At 33.5% G+C, this 22,390-nt stretch overlaps 1 long non-coding RNA gene across 2 annotated transcripts; it reads right to left on the bottom strand.

Moving 5' to 3' along the window:
* Positions 1–231: 231 nt before the first annotated feature.
* LOC128018170 (uncharacterized) lies at positions 232–5,482 on the bottom strand. Of its 2 annotated transcripts, XR_008184748.1 has the most exons (4): positions 5,005–5,482; positions 4,813–4,889; positions 4,606–4,700; positions 232–2,959 (listed from the first exon to the last, which is right to left on the bottom strand). It is a non-coding gene; the product is annotated as an uncharacterized LOC128018170 (long non-coding RNA). The 2 variants fall into 2 exon arrangements; XR_008184749.1 differs by having other exon boundaries at positions 4,813–5,482.
* Positions 5,483–22,390: the final 16,908 nt, after the last annotated feature.

The raw sequence follows: 22,390 nt of genomic DNA, 5'->3' as shown, positions 1-22,390 counted from the left end.
TTACACTCAAAAAAATTGAGTAAATTTTAAAGCTGTGAAATCAATGAAATATACTGTTTAAATTGAGTAATTGTAAGTAAAAAAATTAAGTAAATCTGAGTAACTGAATTACTTTATATGAGAAATAAAATTAATTGGATATAATCAAAATTATAAAACACCACAACTGTAATTCTATGTAAAATAAAATAAAAATATTGAGTAGATATAATTGAAATATTGGATGAAATTTTACCAAAAAAAATGTGCTACGTTTACTACATGTAAAAGTGAATTTAACTTAATATTGGACTATAAATTATCAAAATGCTGCATTCACTTTTTTTTTTTTTTACACCATTTACCCTTTATAATTAATATAATAAAACCAAATAAAGAAAGAAACACATTTTTTATTGAAAATTTATTTGTCAATTAAACATAAGACAAAGTCTAAAATCAACCTTTGAAACATTGTATCCATTTTAATATTCCAGTAGATTGCAAAAATTAAAAACTGTAAAGTAGCCATAAGGGAAATGATTAAACCTTATGAAACAGTTCATCCATCTTAGTATTCAAGTAGATTACATGTAAAATACGATAGCCGTAAGAGAAATGACATCTTTGTTCCTGGTGCATACCAGCCATTTGCAGTCACACTCAACATTAAACCATAAAAAAATATAAAAGCAACACTTACATCAATATTAAAGGGATAGTTCACCCAAAAAGATGATGTTGTCATAATGTACTCGCCCCCCCGGGTTGTCCCAAATCTGTACGAATTTCTTTCTCCTGTTGAACACAAAATATATTTTAATGAATGTTGGTTAACAGATAGTTGAAAGTTGCCACTGACTTCCATGATAGGAAAAAAAAAAAAAAAAAAAGTATACTATGCAAAGTCAATGGCAACCTTTAACTGCGTTAACCAACACTCTTTAATACTTGGCTGAATGTCACGTCACTTCACTTAAAATATCTTTTGTGTTCAACAGAAGAAAGAAACTCGTACAGGTTTGGGACAAATTGAGGAAGAGTAAATTATGACAACATCATCTTTTGGGGTGAACTATGTCTTCAACAGAATTAATCAGATAACAGAAACACTTCCATCAGGAATACCCATTCTGTGGGATGACCATGAACCACTACTATGCAAGAAGATAATTTTTTAACCTCTGAACATTAACAGAGTTTTGGAGGATCCAGCTCAAGAAACAGTTTTTGGAACAACTCAAGTGAGTACAGGGACCTTCTCAAAATACTAGCATATTGTGATGAAGTTCATTATTTTCCGTAATGTAATGATAAAAATTTAACTTTCATATATTCTAGATTCATTGCACACCAACTAACACACCAACCAAATATTTCAGGTCTTTTATTGTTTTAATACTGATGATTTTGGCATACAGCTCATGAAAACCCAAAATTCCTATCTCAAAAAATTAGCATATCATGAAAAGGTTCTCTAAACGAGCTATTAACCTAATCATCTGAATCAACTAATTAACTCTAAACACCTGCAAAAGATTCCTGAGGCTTTTAAAAACTCCCAGCCTGGTTCATTACTCAAAACCGCCATCATGGGTAAGACTGCCGACCTGACTGCTGTCCAGAAGGCCATCATTGACACCCTCAAGTGAGAGGGTAAGACACAGAAAGAAATTTCTGAACGAATAGGCTGTTCCCAGAGTGCTGTATCAAGGCACCTCAGTGGGAAGTCTGTGGGAAGGAAAAAGTGTGGCAAAAAACGCTTCACAACGAGAAGAGGTGACCGGACCCCGAGGAAGATTGTGGAGAAGGACCGATTCCAGACCTTGGGGGACCTGCGGAAGCAGTGGACTGAGTCTGGAGTAGAAACATCCAGAGCCACTGTGCACAGGGGTGTGCAGTAAATGGGCTACAGAGAAGCAGCACTGGACTGTTGCTCAGTGGTCCAAAGTACTTTTTTCGGATGAAAGCTAATTTTGCATGTCATTTGGAAATCAAGGTGCCAGAGTCTGGAGGAAGACTGGGGAGAAGGAAATGCCAAAATGCCTGAAGTCCAGTATCAAGTACCCACAGTAAGTGATGGTCTGGGGTGCCATGTCAGCTGCTGGTGTTGGTCCACTGTGTTTTATCAAGGGCAGGGTCAATGCAGCTAGTTATCAGGAGATTTTGGAGCACTTCATGCTTCCATCTGCTGAAAAGCTTTATGGAGATGAAGATTTCGTTTTTCAGCACGACCTGGCACCTGCTCACAGTGCCAAAACCACTGGTAAATGGTTTACTGACCATGGTATTACTGTGCTCAATTGGCCTACCAACTCTCCTGATCTGAACCCCATAGAGAATCTGTGGGATATTGTGAAGAGAAAGTTGAGAGACGCAAGATCCAACACTCTGGATGAGCTTAAGGCTGCTATCGAAGCATCCTGGGCCTCCATAACACATCAGCAGTGTCACAGGCTGATTGCCTCCATGCCACGCCGCATTGAAGCAGTCATTTCTGCAAAAGGATTCCCGACCAAGTATTGAGTGCATAACTGAACATAATTATTTGAAGGTTGACTTTTTTGTATTAAAAACACTTTTCTTTTATTGGTCAGATGAAATAAGCTAATTTTTTGAGATAGGAATTTATGGTTTTCATGAGCTGTATGCCAAAATCATCAGTATTAAAACAATAAAAGACCTGAAATATTTCAGTTGGTGTGCAATGAATCTAAAATATATGAAAGTTTAATTTTTATCATTACATTATGGAAAATAATGAACTTTATCACAATATGCTAATTTTTGGAGAAGGACCTGTATTTGTGGGTCTTGGGATATCTCAAATCCAATGTGACTCCTGAAAGATGGCAGCAGGCTCTGCTGAGATTCCCAAGATTACATCGCTGACTGCCCCATTATTGTTTCGAAGGATGTAGATTTTTATGACCTCCTCTGCCAACTCTGCTTGTACGAAGACGGGTAGATCAGCTGAACCCTACAGGCAAATTTTAAAGATAACTGGTTAGAGCTAACATTCAAAACTGAATGTTACAAGAAAGTGACAAATACACAAAACAAGTAGCACCTGAAGAAGCAAACATTCTGTTGGACCATATGATTCAAAAATCTCAAACAAAGTTTACTAGGGGGAGGAGTTGCAAAAATTAACAGCATTCTTCTTAACAAGAGGACAGGTTAATTTTCTACATAGGGACATTTATTTTTAACAATAAACCTAGAAGAAAAACGAAAAGAGACCAACTGCGAGCTTCTATGCTGTAAATCAATGCTATAGGCTTTTATTGAGGTCTGCATTATTTCAACCAATTTCTTTATAAACATGTTTAATATTTAAGTAAAATGACTAATGGTTTGGAAACAAAAAAGCTTGTTTAATTGCACTATTTGAAAAAAATATGCATTGCATTAACCCTCACACTCAACCCTTAACCCTCTAAATAATTCTGTGGCTTAGTAAATATTACAGTAATATTTAACTTTATTAACTTAATAAAATCTCTGAATATAGTTTACTTGATTATACAAAAGATGGCTTTCCTGTGGCTCAAACAGTAGAGCGTCGGCGCTAGCAAAAATTGATTAAATTGTAAATGTGTACCTTGAAATGCAATGTAAGTTACTTTGGATAAAAGTGTCTGCCAAATGCATAAATGTAAACATATTAACGGACTAAAAATACAACAGTTTATTTTATCTAAAATGTACAGTTATATTTTATTTTTTCCACTAAAACAATTTAGTATTAGACTAACAAATTGTTTATTTATAATACACATAATATATTTGTGAAATTTCTATCAATTTATTTAAGGATGGAAAATTAAACTGATCTGTTTCAGGGAACAAAAATATTACAAATAATTTCAAATCAAAATGAATATATTTAAACACACTCTTAAGAAATTTAGGAAGTTTACTCAATTAAAACAACGTACCCCTCCCCCAGCCTCCGCTGTCCTTCAATACCCACCAGGTCTGGATTTGTTACATTAAAAAGCTTACGGTTTTCAAACTTTTGACCGATATTGTATGTGATCTAGGTTTCAGTGCACTAGAATGATTTTACAATGGAGCAGGCCTTAAACTGTCCAACTCCCTATAGTGGGAGCTGATTAAAACGCACCAGTCTATGTTATGTCCACGCCATTTTAAATACTTTTGCATGGCGTATTTGTAGTGGTGATTTAAGAGCTCATACTTGAGTTCGTGTAGTAATTATGATGTTTTACAACAACGTGACAGCTTTTTACAAGAAAGAATGTTGTCATTTGAAAGTTCATAAATGATGTGTTCCCTTTTGACAAGCCACTGACCCCAAAGGGGAACCTGTACAAAATCGTTTTCCATTGGGCATGTATAGTTATAGTTGCTGGACCACGGTACACTTATCGTTAGACTTTCAAATGGCGGTTGAAATAAACGGTGATCCAAATAGTACGAACGTTAACCCACTCCAAAAAAAAAAAAAAAAAAAAAAAAAAACTAACATACATATGGCTGCCCCACTAACTAACTTCGAAAACTACACTGTTATGTACACGTACACACGGTCAATGTTTAATCAACTTTTGAAAACATTATTGCAAATATACATAGTTATAAAAGGACTACGTTACTTACAGGAAATTCGAGTAATGCTGTTCACGTCGTTGCTGAGAAAAGCAGTCCTTCAGTGACAGGTGCCTCTTGTTTGAGCCGCGAAACTTGTTAAACTTCTTAAGATAACGCAAAATACAAACACAATTGTTAGGAAATCCTTAATAATTACCTTCTGAATTAAACATCACAAACATAATTAGTATTAGCTGGCTAAATTACATAACGTACCACAATATGAGAGGAGTGCGGGTCTTGCCGTTGCTGAGGAAAGCCGTCCTTCAGGTGACTTCGATTAAGCTACGAAACTTGTTGAATATGACGTAAAATACAAAGACAATTGTTAGAAAATGCTTAATAATTATTAACTTTTTAATAAAGTGTTACAAACGTAAGTAGGATTAGCTGACTAACGTTACTTACCAGGAGCTGTGAGGTGTATGGCTAGTCGACGTCGCTGCTGAGGAAAGCAGATTTTTTTTTTTCCTGCGGAGCTGCACACGTGATCACTTTAGCCGCGAAATTTACTCAATTTATTTAAACTGTCATTTATTAAGTTGGAACTTTATTTAGGAAAATTGGTTGGAAATACTTAATAATTTTAGTTTCTAAAACAGATCAGTACAAGTAAATAATTATCAAATATGTCTATTAGAATTCACCAGAAATATTGAAGGTATATTAAAAATATAATTAGTTAGTTAAATACTTATTTATTTTCATTACATAAACTTAAATAATATATGTAAATTTTAGAGAAATTATTTGTTGGATTTTTAATTATTCTTTTTAATCTGACCCACTCAAAATATCACTTAAATGATTTCAAAAGATTTTATTAAGTTAATATAGCTCTTTATTTTTGTGAAATTTACTAAGCCACTGAATTATTTTTTACAGTGTAGAAGCTGCACTTAAAAAAAATAAAAGACATTTACTGGTTACTTTTTTACTGTTATTTCAAAAAATCACCATGACAAAACCATTCAAGCTATTCAAAATTAATTCGCACCTGTTCTGTAAGATAAATTCTTTAAACAGTGGTAAAAGAGGATGTGGTGCTGATCCTTCAAGAGTCACTCAAAACGTATCTGTCCATAAAGCCTATAAAGAATTATTCTTAATATACAGTTCACAATACTTCAGCTTGTTATTCTAATTATGTGAGGGTTATTTTATCAGTAAAATACATAAAATACATATTATTTTTCTTTGAAAGATTTCTATAAATGATTTAAATCATACTTTTTTCTACAATAATTATTTAAAAGTAATCCTATAGCACCATCTGGTGGCCATTATTGGTACTAAGAATTGCAAGCTTGATTTATATGTTATGATAGTTTTAATTTTATGCTGGCTCTTGAAAATGATAAAGCTATGAAACTTACTGTGCTTCCTTCAAATGATGACTTCTACGTATATAAAAAATTATGAAGAGTTGGAATTAAAAATTTTAAAGATATAGTAAAATAACTATTGTATTTTTTTATGTTACTTTAATAAATCGCTATGGCCACACCATTTAAGGTATCCTAAACCCATTCGCAATTTAACATCTTCAGTATATGGCTTCATGTTAAAACAGTTTGGTGTGAACTACTTGTGTCTTCTTGGAGGAGAATGAATTCATTTACAGGCTGAGTTTATCATAAATCCACAATAACATTTCTGAGTTCTGTATCAATCTGTGTTGTTGTTTGTTTATTTTAATTTTTTTATTTTTCATAGGAAGATAACTGACCCTTTACTCTCCTTTTTAATAAATGTGCTTATAAAACCAAGAACAAGCTATTTATAGCTGTATTTATAAACTGCTTACTAATGACTATTAATATTGGGACAAGGCTTTATAAAGCATGAACTGACTATTTACTAATGAGTGCAGTTATTATAAAGTGTTATCAATGCATTTGCTAATCTTAACAAATTAGACATTATTTTACAGTGTTATCAAATCCTTAAATGATTTGTAAGTGTTTTGTAATGATTTTATTGACCTACAAGCATTTGTGAAAGTTCTGCTTGCATTAGAGCTTAGTCTTGATCTGTGAGCTGAACAGTTTTACTGTTACATCCATGTGATTATGTAAATTCAAATAAATATCATGTCACAGGATGTCAGAGATCAGTATCAAATGAGTTTGAAATTATTATCTGCAGCACAAATAAGGTTTTTTAAGATTTTTAAAAAAAAACCTAAAACTGTCAGAAAAGGATAAGGCCTAAGATTTCTATGTGAGTGGCTAAATGTATTTGTTTTTATAACTATAATGCATAAACTATGAAATTATACAAAATGTATAAAAAAGTACAACAGTTATTGTTTTCCAATGTTTTTTATTTATTTAATTTATTTTTTGGGATTTACATAAAAACAATTTAGCCTACTGCAATCATTCTAAACAGCTTGAATAAAACCTGTTAATATTTATTATAGACCACTGTAACTGTGTATAATCTAACAAACAAGTTTATTATGAAAATAAAAGTGTGTACACCAGATAAATTAGACGATAAAGAAATTGATAACAATAGTATAATAGAGCATGTTTTAGGTTTTTAGGCGTTTAGATGCAGAAATGGACAAATCAAATGTAAAATAAAATGTAATTGATTTAATTAAATATAGATTAATTCTTGTTAGAGCAAAATAATAAATAAATACGTACACACATTAAAAAAGCCGCCAAGATGAATGAGTTTCCTTTTTTATATGTAGATTAAAATTGAAGACAGAAGCAGCTGGTATATGCGGTCACTTAATATTCAAATCCAGTAGATCCACTTCAGATTTATTTCTCAACAGTTTATGTCTACGTGGCTGTTTTCGTTTATATTCGCCAAGCTATTATGTATTTTGAAATAATCTTGTCCGTGATGTGTTCATTCTTACGACGAAAGGCAGAATCCTGCAGCTCGAGAGATACATGTTATTCTGCCAGTCGCGCTTTCAAATAGTCTTGCACACTTAAACGGGTCACAAACACCTGCATTTAGGACGTGTTGTGTTATAATGGGTGTATTGTGTGCATTTATGACAATATTTTATTTGAAAAAGCTCTTAAACAAGAATAAATTCGTTTGTTTTGAACTTGTGACACTGTGCGTGCTGATCGGAGGCAGTGATTTCAGATAGGCAGCCGCGAATATTTCATTTTCACACAAACAGTTCAAAAACATCTGAATGTAGCTCCTGGTGTGTTCTAATTGGTGAATTGTGTAATATCGCTTTAATATTTTAATTTTAAGAGCTATAAAACAAGAATAAACTCGTTTTTTCTGAGCTCGTCATTCCACACGCTCATGCTCAGAGCGGTGATTCATCTCTCGTGTTTCTCACGTATCTCTGGCCAGAAATAATTTATCCATGAGCCCTGAACCGGTAATAATCAGATATGTTGGTTTAGCTTGTCAGTGTGAATTAAATCTAAGTATTTATTTGTATTTTTAACCGATTTAAAAGTGAAAGTAAAAGTTCGGGAATTGAACCTGTAGGGGCGCTATTTCTCTCAGACAATGGAAGTCTGAAGCACATATACTCAAACAGAGGGACAGAGTGAGATGAGATGTCTGACAGTTTTTTAATTTTTTGTTATCCATACAGTGTTGTAAAGTCGTTAAACTATGCATATTTCCTCAGAATGACTTTTTCATCTGTATGAAAAAATTCTTTGACGTGTTTGGAAGCTGCAATTTAAAAATACAATAATGATTCCCTTTGTAAGGTCATTTAAAAAAATCACCACGGCAAAACCATTCAAGCTATCCAAAATCCATTCACAATTTAAGTTCCTATCAGAAATACTGATGTGTGTTCAGAGTTTTGTGAAATTCTAAGTATGTTATTTGCCTCAAAATCACCTGAGAAGTATTCCAGTTTGACATGTTGCCACGCCAACAATTTTTTAGATATCAATATCCCCCTTGCAGATTTATATCGGCTGTGTTTTAACATTATTCTGATGAAGTTTGAAGCAAATCGAGTAATAATAAGATGCTGAATTCAAATCATTTTGAAAATGACACACTTCCTTCTGCCAGTTGGTGGCGCTATAACTTTGACTCCTAATAGTCACATATATGCGATCGACATCATACAACGAATAATCTGATGAAGTTTGATTAAAATCAGGAAATGTATGTGAACGGTATTAGACACTTCCTGTTTCTCATTTCTCGCCATAATTTCAACGCCTCGCCACGAGCAAACCGTTCGAGATATCAAAAATCCCCTGGCAATTTTTCATCCCCAGTGTCTTGAAATCATGTTGACCAAGTTTGGCGGCAATCGAGAAAAAAACCTATGACAAGTATTTCAAATTCCAGAGCATGCGCTTTTTACATAACTCTAAATAGCTGACTTCCTGTTGGGTGGAGCCTATGACATGCAATACGAAAGTTGTTCGGCACGATGAGATCTATATGTGTACTGAGTTTCATATGAATATGTGCAAGTATGTGTGAGCTATACATCAACATTTCTGACTGTGTTCCAGGGGGCGCCGTAGAGCCCCTGTGCCACGCCCGGGTCCCAGCCTCTGCAGGCTCCTAAAGGCCACAGATTCCAAAGTGTGTGCAAATTTTCAAGAGTTTTTGAGTATGTTAAGGACCCCAAAAGCCCCCACAACTTTGACGAAAAATTTGAATACTAAACCCTAAATAGCCAACTTCCTGTTGGGCGGAGCCTATGATATGCAATACAAAAGTTGTTTGGATTGATGAGATTTATATGTGTACCGAGTTTCATACGTCTACGAGCAAGAATGTATGATATATGGCCCTCCATATTCCAGGGGGCGCTGTAGAGCCCCTGTGCCACGCCCGTGTATCAGTCTCTGCCCGGCCCTAATGGCCGCAGGTTCCAATCTGTGTGCCAATTTTCAAGACTTTTTAAGCACGTTAAGGGCCCCAAAAGCCCCCGAGACGTTGGAAAAAAAAAAAAAAAAAAATAATAATAATAATAATAATAATAATAATAATAAAAAATAATCCTAAGGAAAATAATAGGCCTCTCGCCCTTTGGGCTTGAGCCCTAAATATAGCTGCAAGCAGCGATGGCGGGCTCAAGCCATCAGTGCAATGCCACCCCGGTGGCATCGGGAAAACTGTGCCCAGCGGGCATAAGCATTTACAGTAACCCTCTGGCAATCAAATTTTAAGGGATATGGCAGTTAAAGGGTTAATCCGACCCATCTAGACTTTGAAATCACATACACAGAACAATATATATAACTTTAGTAACACTTTATTTTAATATATATAAAAAATGTATAAGGTGCGCATCGTAGCTGACACCTAAATGAACACATTACAATTGTTTTATGACTGCAAGTCTTTTTCCTCAAATGCTATTGAGCTTCAAATTTGCGTTTGAGCCCATGTGAAAAAGTAGCATAATTTACATATGACTTGCAGTTTGTTTTAATAAATATCAAACATTCAATTTAATTATGCATTATAGCTGTCACCTAGATGGACAATTACAGTTGTTTTATGACTGTAAGTCATTCTCTTCAAATGCTACTGACGTTAGAAAAGTGTATAACAATATCACATGTAACTTTAGAGACGGTCCCTAAATTTGAGACTCTCGAATGTCCAATGTCAAGCCAACTTTATGCCTGTTTTTTTTTTTTTTTTTTTACTTTATTTTTCTTTTCTCTGTGCCGGATTGCTGATGTCTTTTACCCGGGCATAGATGTCCATCCATCAATTACGAACATTCATCCGCAAATGTCCGAGCGGTCGCGAGCGCGGATGGGAGAATGGCGCATGTTTTATTTTTTTTTGAGCTACTGGGATGGTGCCACCTCTGGGAGTTGGTGCCCTACGAAGACTGCGTATTCTGCATATAGGGAGCGGCGGTACTATCTGGAAGATATATTCCTCAAGCCGTCGTACAAGAGGAGGTGATGCTAGTACTTCATCTGTTCATAAAGCCTATATATAAAGTCTTAATATAGTATTCCACAATATGTTGTGCTATTCTCAATATTATTGCGTTTTTTTATTGACATTGTTATTTGCTGTTATTTTTGACTTGATAAAAAAAAATTAAATATAAACTTATGCAATTGTGTATATATATATATATATATATATATATATATATATATATATATATATATATATATATATATATATATATATATATAATATATAGTGTACAGTTTTCTTTTATTGCATCTAGAAATAAGTGTTTCTGAGTTCTGTGTTTGTTTATTTAATTTTATTTTTTTAGGAAGATTACAGCATTTAATCTCCTCAAAATAAATGTGCATATAAACCATGAAGAATTTAATTATAGCTGTATTTATAAAATGCTTACTAATGACTATTAATTTTGGGAGAAGGCTATATGATGCAGCAACAGTTGATGTTGAGGCCTAAGATATTTCTTAAGCTGTAATGATGAAAAAACAACAACAACAACAACAACACAAAATTGCTTATTTTTTCTCTGCTGGTGATTAAAGAGATGATTAAGTCTCCCTCCCTCTCTCTCTCTCTCTCTCTCTCTCTCTCTCTCTCTCTGACACCAAGCCCATCTCCTCTCTCACACATTCACACAAACTCAGCACACACACTTAACACACACACACTTAACACACAAACACACACACACACACACACACACACACACATTACCCACAGTGACAGAGGGACAGAGTGACATCAGATGTATGGTAGTTTTTTTTATTTTCTCTCATCCATATAGTGTTGTGTAGTCATGAAACTATGCATATTTCCTCAGCATGACTTGTCTTCTATGTGTACATTTTGTTGAAGTGTTTAGAAGCTGCACTTAAAAAAATAAAAGACATTTACTGGTTCCTTTTTTACTGTTATTTCAAAAAATCACCATGACAAAACCATTCAAGCTATCCAAAATTCATTCGCACCTGTACTGTAAAATACATTCTTTAAACAGTGGTAAAAGAGGATGTGGTGCTGATCCTTCAAGAGTCACTCCAAACTTATCTGTCCATAAAGCCTATAAAGAATTATTCTTAATACACAGTATTTCACAATACTTCAGCATATTATTCTAATTAAGTGAGGGTCATTTTATCAGTAAAATACATATTTTTCTTTGAAAGATTTCTATAAATGATTTAGATCATATTCGTTTCTACAATAATTATTTAAAAGTAATCCTATAGCTCCATCTGGTGGCCATTATTGGTACTAAGAATTGCAAGCTTGATTTATATGTTATGATAGTTTTAATTTTATGGTGGCTCCTGGACATGATAAAGCTATGAAACTTACTGTGATTCCTTCAAATGATGACTTCTACGTATATAAAAAATGATGAAGAGTTGGAATGAAGAATGTTAAAGATATAGTAAAATAACTATTGTATTTTTTTATGTTACTTTAATAAATCGGTATGGCCACGCCATTTAAGGTATCTTAAACCCATTCGCAATTTAACATCTTCAGTATATTGGCATCATGTTGAAAAAGTTTGGTGTGAACTACTTGTGTCTTCTTGAAGGAGTATGATTCATTTACAGGCTGAGTTTATCATAAATCCACAATAAAATTTCTGAGATCTGAATCAATCTGTGTTGTTGTTTGTTTATTTGTATTTTTTTATTTTTCATAGGAAGATAACTGACTCTTTACTCTCCTTTTTAATAAATGTGCTTATAAACCAAGATCAAGCTATTTATAGTTGTATTTATAAGCTGCTTATTAATGACTATTTAAGTTGGGACAAGACTTTATAAAGCATGAACTGACTATTTACTAATGAGTGCAGTTATTATAAAGTGTTACCAATGCATTTACTAATGTTAACAAATTAGACATTATTTTACAGTGTTATAAAATCCTTTAATGACTTATAAGCATTTGTGAAAGTTCTGCTTGCATTACAGCTTAGTCTTGATCTGTGAGCTGAACAGTTTTACTTTTACTTTTTACATCCATGAGATTATGTAAATTAAGATAAATGTCATGTCACAGGATGGAATAGGTCAGTATCAAATGAGTTTGAAATTATTATTTGCAGCACAAATAAGTAGTTTTAGAATTTTGTTTTTAATTCCTGAAACTGTCAGAAAAGGATAAGGCCTAAGAGATTTCTTAAGCTGTAATGAAAACAGCAATGTTAGCAACAGCAACAAAAAATAACAATTTAAAATAAAAAATTTTTTCTGGTGATTAAAGAGATGATTAAGTCTCTCTCTCTCTCTCTTTCTCTCTCTTTCTGTCTCTCATTGTGTCTGCCACTCAGCTCATGCCCATCCCCCACTCACACACACACACACACACACACACACACACACTTGGTCAGCACACATACATTCCTCAAACAGAGGGACAGAGTGAGTTGAGATGTCTGACAGTTTTTTAATTTTCTTTTAATCATACAGTGTTGTAAAGTCATGAAACTATGCATATGTCCTCAGAATGATTTGATCTCTGTATGAATTTTTTTTAAGTGTTTGGAAGCTGCAATTTAAAAATACAAGACAATTAATGATTCCCTTGTTACTGTCATTTCAAAAAATCACCACGACAAAACCGTTCAAGCTAACCAAAATCCATTCGCAATTTAAGTTCCTCAATGTTTTTTCAACATGTAGACAAAGTTTGGTGAGTATAGTGAACATTTCCTGTGAGGAGTATGCATTAAATCAGAGCTCAATTTAAATATTCAAATCAAAATAGCCGACTTCCTGTTGGTCGTAGCTGATAATAATAATAATAATAATAATAATAATACATTTTATTTATATTGCGCTTTTCTTATACCCAAAGCGCTACAGTGCTAAGTACAGTACAAAAATAAATACATTAAAAATACATTAAAAAAAAAAAAAAAAAAAAGAAAAAAAGAAAAAAAAAAGAAAAAGAAAACAACAACAAGTATAATAGAATATACATCGAGTGTCACCAATTAGGACACAGACATCTTAAAAAGATGGGTTTTTAACTGTTTCTTGAAACTTGTTAGTGTTGGTGCATTCCTAATAGTTGAAGGAAGTGCATTCCACAATCTGGGGGCGGACACAGAGAAGGCTCTTTCACCCATCGTTTTCAGTCTACAAGAAGGCTGTTTAAGTAGAAGAGAGTTGGCAGAACGGAGAGATCGAGAGGGCATATATAATCTAATTAAATCACATATATATGATGATACTGATGACTGTGAATTAGAAAGTTGTCCGTCTTGATAAGAACAATTTATGTACCAAGTTTGGTGTCTGTAGCTAAAACTAATCCCCCCACTTTTGACAAAAGGTGGCGCTATAGAGTGACTCCTTCACGCCCTTTTAAAAGCTTTTGCCATGGTCTAGCTATCTTTAATACTGATATCTGTTTCGAGTTTCATGTAAATCTGAGCTAGTTATCTGCCTAAAAATCACCAGAACAGAACATTCAAGTTTGACACGTTGCCATGGCAACACTATATTAGATATAAATATCCCCACAACAGATTTTCTTCGGCCGTGTTTTGTCATTATTCTGATGAAGTTTGAAGCAAATCAAGTAAAAATAAGATGCTGAATTCAAAGCGTTTTGAAAATGATTCACTTCCTGCTGCCAGTTGGTGGCGCTATAACTTTGACTCCTAATAGTCACATATATATGATCAGTATCATACAATGAACAAACCAATTAAGTTTGATCAAATTCAGGAAATGTATGTGGATGTTATTATACATTTCCTGTTTCTCCTTTCTCGCCATAATTTCAACGCCTCGCCACGGGCAAACAGTTCGAGATATCAAAAATCTCTTCGCAATTTAGCATCCCCAATGTCTTGAGATCGTGTTCACCAAGTTTGGTGGTGAACGGGTGGAGTTCCTCAGAGGAGTATATCAAATTCCAGAGCATGTGTTTTTCATAAAACCCTAAATAGCCAACTTCCTGTTGGGCGGAGCTTATGACATGCAGTGTGAAAGTTGTTTGGTTTGATGAGTTATATATATGTACCAAGTTTAATATGTATACGTGCAAGTATGCATGATATATGGCCCTCGGTACTACAGGGGGCGCTGTAGAGCCCCTGTGCCACGCCCGTGTATCAGACTCTGCCCGGCCCTAATGGCCGCAGGTTCCAAGGTGTGTGCCAATTTTCAAGAGTTTTTGAGCATGTTAAGGGCCCCAAAAGCCCCCGAAACCTTGAAGAAAAATAATAATAATAATAATAATAACAAATAATCCTAAGGAAAACAATAGGGTTCTCGCCCTCCAGGCTTGAGCCCTAAATATAGCTGCAAGCAGCGATGGCGGGCTCAAGCCACCAGTGCCATCGCCACCCCGGTGGCATCAGGTAAACTGTGCCCAGCGGGCACATGCATTCACAATATCCCTCTGGCAGTGAGGTTTTAAAGGATATGGCAGTTAAAGGGTTAATCCGAATCATCTAGACTTTAAAATCACATTCACAGAACAATATATATATATATATATATATATATATATATATATATATATATATATATATATATATATATATATATATATATATATATATATAACTTTAGTAACACTTTACAATAAGATTCCATTCATAAACATTATGTAAACATGAACAATATTTATATAGCATTCATTCATGTCAGTTAATATTCCAAACTTAAACATTAAAACATTGTTTTATTGTGATTTTTTTCCGAACACATTTTACCAATTCCAAACCATATCAATCTTAATAACTACCATTATTTTTTATTTAATCATTTATGAGTGCCATACAATAGTCCAGGAAAGCTGGAAGAGAAAAACAGGTCAAGAAGAACTGACAAAAAGAATTGCAAAATAATTAGGAAATAATGTGAAGATTAATTTTTAGTCAATTCTGCAAGACAGACTTTCAGGAAAGGAGGTGGAATAAAACTGAGCTCCTAAATCTTAATCCCAGATTCTGGAAGATATACTCCTCAAACCATCGAACAAGAGGAGGTGGTGCTGGTCCTTCACGAGTCACTCTAATCTGTTCATAAAGCCTATATATAAAGCCTTAATATATAGTATTTCACAATACTTCATGGTATTCTAATTAAATCATTTTTTGGAATCTTAAGTCTCTCAGAGCCTGACACCGAGTAATTCTGGAGACTCCAGGAAAGTGGCAGTTCTGTAAAATGTTGGCGCTGGAGACTAAATGCTCTCTGATAGTTTCACACCTAATTCACTTAACACACACACACACACACACATTACCGACAGTGACAGTGGGAATGAGTGACATCAGATGTATGATAGTTTTTTAATTTTCTATCATCAATATAGTGTTGTATAGTCATGAAACTATTGTCATGAGACCAGTCATTCTGAGGAAATATGACTCAGAATGAATTGTCTTCTATGTGTACATTTTTTTTTTTTTTGAAGTGTTTAGAAGCTGCACTTTAAAAAAATAAAAAGACATTTACTGGTTCCTTTTTTACTATTATTTCAAAAAATCACCACGACAAAACCATTCAAGCTATCCAAAATTCATTCACACCTGTTCTGTAAGATTAATTCTTTAAACAGTGGTAAAAGAGGATGTGGTGCTGAACCTTCAAGAGTCACTCAAAACGTATCTGTCCATAAAGCCTATAAAGAATTATTCTTAATATACAGTTCACAATACTTCAGCTTGTTATTCTAATTAAGTGAGGGTCATTTTATCAGTAAAATTCCTAAAATACATATTATTTTATTTGAAAGATTTCTATAAATGATTTAAATCATACTAGTTTCTACAATAATTATTTAAAAGTAATCCTATAGCTCCCTCTGGTGGCCATTATAGGTACTAAGAATTGCAAGCTTGATTTATAAGTTATGATAGTTTTAATTTTATGCTGGCTCTTGAAAAAAATAAAGCTATGAAACTTACTGTGCTTCCTTCACATGAGGACTTCTACTTATATAAAAAATTATGAAGAGTTAGAATGAAAATTTGTAAAGATATAGTAAAATAACTATTGTATTTTTTTATGTTACTTTAATAAATCTCTATGGCAACACCATTTAAGCTATCCTAAACCCATTCACAATTTAACATCTCAGTATATTGGCATCATGTTGAAAAAGGAGTATGGAGTAGTATGAGGAGGAGTATGAATTCATTTACAGGCTGATTTTATCATAAATCCACAATAAAATTTCTGAGTTCTGTATCAATCTGTGTTGTTGTTTGTTTATTTTTATCTTTTATTTTTCATAGGAAGATAACTTACTCTCCTTTTTAATAAATGTGCTTATAAACCAATGACAAGCTATTTATAGCTGTATTTATAAACTGCTTACTACTGACTATTAATATTGGGACAAGGCTTTATAAAGCATGAACTGACTATTTACTAATGAGTGCAGTTATTATAAAGTGTTATCAATGCATTTGCTAATGTTAACAAATTAGACATTATTTTACAGTGTTATCAAATCCTTAAATGACTCATAAGCATTTGTGAAAGTTCTGCTTGCATTACAGCTTAGTATTGATCTGTGAGCTGAACAGATTTACTGTTACATCCATGAGATTTTGTTTTTATTGTAATACACAAACTATGAAATTATACAAAATGTATAAAAAGGTAAATAAATAAATACGCACACATTAAAAAAGCAGCCAAGAATGAGTTTCCTTTTTTATATAGATTACAATTGAAGACAGAAGCAAGTGGTAAATGTGGTCACTTTAATATTCAAATCCAGTAGATCCAGTTTATGTTCACGTGGCTGTTTTCGTTTATATTCGCCAAGCTATTATGTATTTTGAAATAATCTTGTCCGTTATGTGTTCGTTCGTACGACGAACGGCAGAATCCTGCAGCTCGAGAGATATATGTTATTCTGCCAGTCGCTTTCAAATAGTCTTGCACACTTAAACAGGTCACAAACACCTGCATTTACCTCTTGTAGTGTTATAATGGGTCTATTGTGTGCATTTGTGGTAATATTTTATTTAAAAAAGCTCTTAAACAAGAATAAATTCGTTTGTTTTGAGCTCGACACTGTACGCGCTGATCGGAGGCGGTGATTTCAGATAGGCAGCCACAAATATTTCATTTTCACACAAACAGTTCAAAAACATCTTAATTTAGCTCTTGGTGTGTTCTTATTGGTTGATTGTGTGATATCGCTGTAATAATTTATTTTTAAAAGCTTTAAAACAGGAATAAATTCGTTTTTTTCTGAGCTCTTTACTCCAGACGCTCGTGGTCACAGCGGTGATTCATCTCTCCTATTTCTCACGTATCTCTGGCCAGAAAAATTTATCCATGAGCCCTGAACCGGTAATAATCAGATATGTTGGTTTAGCTTGTCAGTGTGAATTAAATCTAAGTATTTATTTGTATTTTTAACCGATTTAAAAGTGAAAGTAAAAGTTCGGGAATTGAACCTGTAGGGGCGCTATTTCTCTCAGACAATGGAAGTCTGAAGCACATATACTCAAACAGAGGGACAGAGTGAGATGAGATGTCTGACAGTTTTTTAATTTTCTGTTATCCATACAGTGTTGTAAAGTCGTGAAACTATGCATATTTCCTCAGAATGACTTTTTCATTTGTATGAAAAAATTCTTTGACGTGTTTGGAAGCTGCAATTTAAAAATACAATAATGATTCCCTTTGTAAGGTCATTTAAAAAAATCACCACGGCAAAATCATTCAAGCTATCCAAAATCCATTCACAATTTAAGTTCCTATCAGAAATACTGATGTGTGTTCAGAGTTTTGTGAAATTCTAAGTATGTTATTTGCCTCAAAATCACCTGAGAAGTATTCCAGTTTGACATGTTGCCACGCCAACAATTTTTTAGATATCAATATCCCCCTTGCAGATTTATATCGGCTGTGTTTTAACATTATTCTGATGAAGTTTGAAGCAAATCGAGTAATAATAAGATGCTGAATTCAAATCATTTTGAAAATGACACAATTCCTTCTGCCAGTTGGTGGCGCTATAACTTTGACTCCTAATAGTCACATATATGCGATCGACATCATACAACGAATAATCTGATGAAGTTTGATTAAAATCAGGAAATGTATGTGGATGGTATTAGACACTTCCTGTTTCTCAATTCTCGCCATAATTTCAACGCCTCGCCACGAGCAAACCGTTTGAGATATCAAAAATCCCCTGGCAATTTTTCATCCCCAGTGTCTTGAGATCATGTTGACCGAGTTTGGCGGCAATCGAGAAAAAAACCTATGACAAGTATTTCAAATTCCAGAGCATGCGCTTTTTACATAACTCTAAATAGCTGACTTCCTGTTGGGTGGAGCCTATGACATGCAATACGAAAGTTGTTCGGCACGATGAGATCTATATGTGTACTGAGTTTCATATGAATATGTGCAAGTATGTGTGAGCTATACATCAACATTTATGACTGTGTTCCAGGGGGCGCCGTAGAGCCCCTGTGCCACGCCCGGGTCCCAGCCTCTGCAGGCTCCTAAAGACCACCAATTCCAAAGTGTGCGCAAATTTTCAAGAGTTTTTGAGTATGTTAAGGACCCTAAAAGCCCCCACAACTTTGACGAAAAATTTGAATACTAAACCCTAAATAGCCAACTTCCTGTTGGGCGGAGCCTATGATATGCAATACAAAAGTTGTTTGGATTGATGAGATTTATATGTGTACCGAGTTTCATACGTCTACAAGCAAGAATGTATGATATATGGCCCTCCATATTCCAGGGGGCGCTGTAGAGCCCCTGTGCCATGCCCAAGTATCAGTCTCTGCCCGGCCCTAATGGCCGCAGGTTCCAATCTGTGTGCCAATTTTCAAGACTTTTTAAGCACGTTAAGGGCCCCAAAAGCCCCCGAGACGTTGGAAAAAAAAAAAAAAAAAAAAAAAAAAATAATAATAATAATAAAAAATAATCCTAAGGAAAACAATAGGCCTCTCGCCCTTTGGGCTTGAGCCCTAAATATAGCTGCAAGCAGCGATGGCGGGCTCAAGCCACCAATGCCATCGCCACCCCGGTGGCATCAGGTAAACTGTACCCAGCTGGCACATGCATTCACAATATCCCTCTGGTAGTGAAGTTTTAAAGGTTACAGCAGTTAAAGGGTTAATCCGAATCATCTAGACTTTAAAATCACATTCACAGAACAATATATATATATATATATATATATATATATATATATATATATATATATATATATATTTAGTAACACTTTACAATAAGATTTCATTTATAAACATTATGTTAACATGAACAATATTTATATAGCATTCATTCATGTCAGTTAATATTCCAAACTTAAACATTAAAACATAGTTTTATTGTGATTTTTTTCCAAGCACATTTTACCAATTCCAAACCATATCAATCTTAATAACTACCATTATTTTTTATTTAATCTTTTATGAGTGCTATACAATAGTCCTGGAAAGCTGGAAGAGAAAAACTCCTTATATTCATGTGCAGAATCATTAGGCATGTTTTCTTTTACAGATGAAATGCCCAAAAAAAGAGTTTTAACTCAAACTGTTTTAACTCAAAGTCGAAAATTATGAAATACCCATGAGAAATATCAAACACAAATGCAATACAGAAATAGATAGGTTAAGACTTGACCATTGTACAAAAATGCTGACTGGGTCATGAGGTCAGAAAAGAAGAAGAAAAAAAAAAACAGGTCAAGAAGAACTGACAAAAATAATTGCAAAATAATTAGGAATTAATGTGAAGATTAATTTTTAGTCAATTCTGCAAGACAGACTTTCAGGAAAGGAGGTGGAATAAAAATGAGCTCCTAAATCTTAATCCAGGATTCTGGAAGATATATTCCTCAAACCATCAGACAAGAGGAGGTGGTGCTGGTCCTTCACGTGTCACTCTAATCTATTCATAAAGCATATATATAAAGTCTTAATATATAGTATTTCACAATACTTCATGGTATTCTAATTAAATCATTTTTTGGAATCTTAGATCTCTCAGAACCTAACACATTGTAATTCTGAGACTCCAGGAAAGTTGCAGTTCTGTAAAATGTTGGTGCTGGAGACTAAATGCTCCCTGATAGTTTCACACCTAATTCACTTAACACACACACACACACACACATTACCCACAGTGACAGAGAGACAGAGTGACATCAGATGAATGATAGTTTTTTAATTTTCTATCATCCATATAGTGTTGTATAGTCATGAAACTATGCATATTTCCTCAGAATGACTTGTCTTCTATGTGTACATTTTTTTTTGAAGTGTTTAGAAGCTGCACTTAAAAAAAATAAAAGACATTTACTGGTTACTTTTTACTGTTATTTCAAAAAATCACCACGACAAAACCATTCAAGCCATTCAAAATTCATCCGCACCCGTACTGTAGGATACATTCTTTAAACAGTGGTAAAAGAGGATGTGGTGCTGATCCTTCAAGAGTCACTCAAAACGTATCTGTCCATAAAGCCTATAAAGAATTATTCTTAATATACGGTTCACAATACTTCAGCTTGTTATTCTAATTAAGGGAGGGTCATTTTATCAGGAAATACATAAAATACATATTATTTTTCTTTGAAAAATTTCTATAAATGATTTAAATCATACTTGTTTATACAATAATTATTTAAAAGTAATCCTATAGCTCCATCTGGTGGCCATTATTGGTACTAAGAATTGCAAGCTTGATTTATATGTTATGATGGTTTTAATTTTATGCTGGCTCTTGAAAATGATAAAGCTATGAAACTTACTGTGCTTCCTTCAAATGATGATTTCTACGTATATAAAAAATTATGAAGATTTGGAATTAAAATTTTTAAAGATATAGTAAAATAACTATTGTATTATTTTATGTTCACTTAATAAATCGCTATGGCCACACCATTTAAGGTATCCTAAACCCATTCGAAATTTAACATCTTCAGTATATGGCTTCATGTTAAAACAGTTTGGTGTGAACTACTTGTGTCTTCTTGGAGGAGAATTAATTCATTTACAGGCTGAGTTTATCATAAATCCACAATAACATTTCTGAGTTCTGTACCAATCTGTGTTGTTGTTTGTTTATTTTTATTGTTTTATTTTTCATAGAAAGATAACTGACCCTTTACTCTCCTTTTTAATAAATGAGCTATTTATAGCTGTATTTATAAACTGCTTACTACTGACTATTAATATTGGGACAAGGCTTTATAAAGCATGAACTGACTATTTACTAATGAGTGCAGTTATTATAAAGTGTTATCAATGCATTTGCTAATGTTAACAAATTAGACATTATTTTACAGTGTTATCAAATCCCTTAAATGATTTGTAAATGTTTTGTAATGATTTTATTGACCTACAAGCATTTGTGAAAGTTCTGTCTGCATTACAGCTTAGTCTTGATCTGTGAGCTGAACAGATTTACTGTTACATCCATGAGATTATGTAAATTCAAATAAATATCATGTCACAGGATGTCAGAAGTCAGTATCAAATTAATTTGAAATTATTATTTGCAGCACAAATAAGGTTTTTTAGGATTTTTAAAAATCCCTAAAACTGTCAGAAAAGGATAAGGCCCAAGACGAATGAGAGTTTCTATGTGAGTGGCTAAATTTATTTGTTTTTATAACTATAATGCATAAACTATGAAATTATACAAAATGTATAAAAAAGTACAACAGTTATTCTTTTCCAATGTTTTTTATTTATTTAAATTTTTTTTTTTTTTTTTTTTTTGGATTCACATTTAAAAAAATTAGCCTACTGCATTCATTCTAAACAGCTTGAATAAAACCTGTTAATATTTATTATAGACCACTGTAACTGTGTATAATCTAACAAACAAGTTTATTATGAAAATAAAAGTGTACACCAGATAAATTGGACGATAAA

Source organism: Carassius gibelio, chromosome A8 (assembly GCF_023724105.1).
Source record: "Carassius gibelio isolate Cgi1373 ecotype wild population from Czech Republic chromosome A8, carGib1.2-hapl.c, whole genome shotgun sequence".
Taxonomy (NCBI): domain Eukaryota; kingdom Metazoa; phylum Chordata; class Actinopteri; order Cypriniformes; family Cyprinidae; genus Carassius; species Carassius gibelio.
This window is presented reverse-complemented; position numbering and strand designations above follow the sequence as displayed.